Source organism: Gymnodraco acuticeps, unplaced genomic scaffold, assembly GCF_902827175.1.
Source record: "Gymnodraco acuticeps unplaced genomic scaffold, fGymAcu1.1, whole genome shotgun sequence".
Lineage (NCBI taxonomy): Eukaryota > Metazoa > Chordata > Actinopteri > Perciformes > Bathydraconidae > Gymnodraco > Gymnodraco acuticeps.
The window spans coordinates 3,796,514-3,801,947 of record NW_022990042.1 but is presented as its reverse complement, the minus strand read 5'-3'; positions in this window follow the sequence as shown (position 1 = coordinate 3,801,947).

Below are 5,434 nucleotides of genomic sequence, written 5' to 3'. Positions count from 1 at the left end.
GGTGTGTGAGGACTAACAGATGAGTGTGCTTGTGAGGACTCTATCAGCACACACAGCTGCTGGGTGTTTGTGGGACATCTAGTGGCTTCACAGGGAACAACCCCAAACTGACTGCTGGGGGATTTACTCATTCACTCTAAAAATAAATCCTAAAAGTACAAGATGAAAAAGGATTATCGGCACTGTGATATCCTGGAATATTCCTCTATTTTTATAACTTCTTATATTACTCTGATTCATGACTGATGGTTGAAATGATTCACAATCTTGCTCCTCCTCCTTTTAGAACAGGGGTGCCAATATATTTGTTTCCATTAAGAGATAAAGCAGAAAGTGAATGGAGAGATATGTGCCACAGTGTGATCCTCCCTATTATTTTGTTACCTCACTTGTTCCAAACTCACTTCCTGCCCACAGTGTCACTCTGCTTGGATCAACACAAATAATAAATGATAAGGGATTGTACATATTGAAAAGCAGTAATACTTCAGATAAAGACAAATTGTATAAAAAGTGGTCTTTATCAGAAGCACTTTTTACAAATGTATTGGTTGCAGAAACATACAGTTGGCTAAATGTAACATGCCCGGCCAACTTCGCGCCACAGGCCCCACTTTGTGCTGCCCTGTCCTAAAAGATGCCCGGCCTTCCCAGTCGCATGCATTAGGATTTGAGTAACTAATTGGTAAAGTTCAGAAAGACAGCCTTAGGTCAGTTTGCTTTCTCAGTTAAAGTGTTTGGGAGGTGGAATTTCACGCCCACAAACATCCGAGTCTCAGGAAGCTGCGCAGTGTTTAAAACCGGCTTTGGCTAAAATCAGCATATTGCTCACCAGCAATGATGCTTTACTTGCCTCTCTGACCACAAACTCAAGGGTCCAATATGTCAGGGGGCCTCAGTTTGAAGTGACAGCTAACATGTTCTGCTTGTTGAAGTCACAAAGAGAAACAGAACTACTACAGGGACAAGAATATACCACCATAAAAAGCTAATCATAATTTTAAAAAAACAAGCAAAACAACACAAAACAACCAGGTTGATGCAACACAACCAAAAAGAAACACAAAGCGACGAGAAAGGTAGAGAATGCAACAACTACTGGAGACAAAACAACAAAAAGGGAAACAAAACAAACCAAAGGATGACTTAATATGAACTCTGCAGTGGATCAAATGGAGGTTTCTGGGCTAATAACAAAGAATGACAGAAGCACCGAGGCTCCTGTTATTATCTGTAACACACACACACACACACACACACACACACACACACACACACACACACACACACACACACACACACACACACACACACACACACACACACACACACACACACACACACACACACACACACACACACACACACACACACACACACACACACACACACACACACACACACAGCAGGTCACATTAAATGAAACTTGCCCTGAAGGCTAATTTTGCAATATAGATTTAAGATAAGACAATTAGTAGGATGTATTTTACTGTTGGGATTATACCCTAAAAGCTTTACAGTTATATTACAATATAACTCTGGACATGAATCTAATGCAAATTATTCAGCCAAAAACATTATGATATTTCACTGATTTATAAAGTGGGAACTTAAAGGTTTTATAAGAAAACAATATATTTGCAAACCATCCATCTGAGGTTTTCAAAGGAAAAGTTTGTTATTAATGAAAAATGCTCATTCTCTTTAAAGCCAAGAGTTAGAGCAGAATAAAAACACCACTCTCATGCTGTAGTTATTATGATGCTAAAGCCAAGAGATGCTTAGCTTAGCATACATTTCTGAAAGCACCCCTTGAGCTAAATTATTATCCACTTTTCTCTAAATACAACATTGACATTTTATTACACTTTAAAGCAGCTTAAGGACTTATTGAGATCTGTTATTGTTAATGTTACTCAATATTTGATCATTTTGTGGTGCTTAAAATGTTATAATCTGCACTTTATCATTTGAATACATTTTCGGTTACATTCACTTTTTTCAGCAAATCATGCTCAGTGTAGGCTATGATGCTGATACTGTGACTCAACAGCAAGGCTGGTGTTCTCTCTCCCACCACTCCACGCTTATTTGACTATAGTTTGCATTGGATAGCTTTTAATGCACAAGTAAGCCCAGTCTTTATTTAGTTAGCTTAGCTAATGGCCATTTCATGCAGAATATGAACCGGGTAGTATGGGAGAGAATTGACAGTATTGACACAAACCTCCTTGGACACATTATAGCTATGTGAGCATGTCAAATGTTTAATAGATCATGTATAGCCCCTGGCATGGTAGATGAACAATTCCCATCTGGCAACACTGACAAGGTAATCACAGTAATGAACCTGCAGCCTGCAGTTACAGCCTGATCCTGCAATTCCCCTTTATGGAGCTTTAGAGTCTAAGCTAATTCTTTAGCTGAAAATGTATTATTACAGTTTACTCTAACTGCTCTTACCGTAGTATTCAGCTGCAGCAGGAAGTTGTTTTCAGTGAAAGAGCCCTCGAAACCCAACTGGTGCCAACAGGGCACCAAACAGCAGAAAGACACAGGTAGAGACTAGCTGGGGGACACAGTGGAGCATTAGCAGCTAAAGGGACTTCATCAAATGTTTAAGCTCCAGATAACAAAAAAGAGTCAGTTATTGCACGTTTAAATGTACAATCAATCAATCAATCAATCAAACTGACTCTATCATCAATCAACCAATCAACTGATCATTTCATCAATCAGATTGTATTTATATTTCCCAATACCAAAGAAAAACGGGAAAAATGTCCCCCCTTAAAAAAACTATAAATGGGGTTACAAATGGAAGAAACCTCAGGGAGATTTGTATTCACTTATCCAGCAGATATGGAGCAACATTGGCATTCATTAGATGCCATGTTTGTTTCTACCTGATAAATAGGACTCTAATAAGCACTCTCCTTGGCCTCTGTCGAATCCTATAGCCACATATTTATCTCAACTTTGTTTGTCTGCTTTTGATGCTGAGCAGTAGAGTATTGTTGTTGTTGTTTGGAAAAGAGCTGCCTACTGGGGCTGGGAAAGAGGCTGAACAGAGCAGACCATTTGGACCAAAACAGTGAACTGAAACATGCTTTAACATTAATCGTGGGATACAGTCTTAGTAGCAAAAAATGCTAAAAGAGTGTCAACATGCAGCATTTTCTTTTATAACACTTAGCATGGACATTTCATTGTAACTTCATATTGTCTAAGTAGCTCACTATCCCAGTGTTTTTAACCCGTAGACTTTAGTGTTCCTTCAAATCTGCATTAAAAGCTACTACTTGGTTCACTCTCACCTGTCAGTAAAATACAATTGTGTTTCTGATCTGACCTCATTCCTGCTATTTGTCCAGCAGGTGTCAGCAGAGCTCTTCTCCTTTTACAGGTAGTAACGCTCACAACATCCAAAGACCCAGTAGAAGAGACAAAGTGAAACATCCAAGTGTATTCACTCACTGGCCACTTTATTAGGTAGACCTGTTCAACTGCCCGTCAAAGCAAATATCTAATCAGCCAATCATGGCAGCAGCTCAATGCATGTAGACATGGTCGAGACGACCTGGTGAAGTTCAAACAGCATCAGAATGGGGAAGAAGAGATTGAAGTGACTTTGAACGTGCCATGGTTGTTGGTGCCAGACGGACTGGTCTCAGTATTTCAGAAACTGCTGATCTGCTGGGATTGTCCATCCCTTTATGACCACATTGTACCCATCTTCTGATGGCTACTTCCAGCAGGATAACGTGCCATGTCACAATGTTCAAATGATCTCCAACTTTCTTGAACATGACAATGAGTTCAGTTCACTTGTACTCAAATGGCCTCCACAGTCTCCAGATCTCAATCCAAAGAGCACCTTTGGGATGTGGTGGCACTAGAGATTTGCATCATGGATGTTCAGCCAACAAATCTGCAGCAATTGATTGATGCTATCATGTCAATGAGTGTTTCCAGCACCTTGATGCGTCAATGCCACAAAGAATTAAGGCAGTTCTGAAGGCAAAAGGGGGTTCAACCCGGTACTAGCATGGTGTACCTTTTGAAATGGCCAGTGAGTTCATATTCACTGTGTTCCATTTTATTCTCTACAGTATGTGCTCCCTTTGTGCAGCTTGTCTGGTTGACCTGTGCAGGAACCACTTCATGTGATTGTTGCACTAAAGCAGGGGTGGGGAACCTTTTTCCTCTCAAGGGCCATTTCAATGTTTTCAACATCCTCCGAGGGCCGTACAAATGATTGACCTCTGCTTAAAAAAACTAAAATCACAGCCCACTCATTTCACCTTTCTTTCATGCTGTGCAAAGAAAAAGCAACCTCTTCCACGTGGACATGATTTAAGTGGGGGGGACCTAACCTCCTCTTGGGGGGTCCGGGGGCATGCTCCCGCTGGAAGATTTGTTTTTAAATGTTGAAGTTAAAAGCATCAATCTGCTGCACTTTGAGAGCAACATTAGGAGATCTATGGATACATCTCTCAACACCCAGATGAAACAGAACTGGAAGCAGATTTCTTTTTCTTTATGAATATTTTACAAATCACTCCCCTTTCAAACTGTATTCTTGTTTATTAATAACAACTTTTTTTTACTGTCATATAGTATTTTATACCCGTTTACTTTATTACAACTGCTAGGGGAAGACAGCTTTTAGATGCGCAGCTCCTCTGTCTTGGAATAGTCTGCAAATTAAATGGAAACTGAACAATCTGGTGCCACTAAATGTTTTTAAAGCTCGGTTGGATGCTACTCAATCGGAAGCTATTGGTACCTGTTTATGTGGATAATTATGTAAACGATGCTGTATGATGTCCTTTTGTTGTTCTAATTATGTTTTTATGTTTCATGAGGAACTACTTGAGCAGGTCTCCCTTGAAAAAGAGATCAATGATCTCAATGGGATTTATCTGTCTAAATAAAGGTTTGAAATGAAATGAAATGAATTCTCTTATTTTTTTTATAACTATAATGATCATATAAAGATGTGCCTTTTCCTCACTGGTTGTAGAAAAAGCTTCTTATATTCGTTAGCATAGCTAGCTAACCAGATGCTAATAACAACAAAGTTATTGACTGTATGATCAGTATAACAGATCGCCACTGGGTTTACAACTAAAACACAGCCACGCAAAAACTGCAGCATGTGTACGGCTCCTTATGGGTACTGCAATTTTTGGAAGTGCCGGAGCGGAGCTGCGTTCTGGTGCTCCCCGTCAGAACTACACCCCTGTCAGACGAGACATATACCACGTGATGACACGTTAGGCTCGTGTTGTGTTCAAAGACCCTGACCCTGGCCAGGAAAAACAGGCACTCACTTGTTTAATTATTTTTCGGTCTAGATTTCTTTAATTGTTTTCTTTTTTGCGTGTGTTTATAAATTACCTCGAGGGCCACACCAAATGGTCTCGCGGGC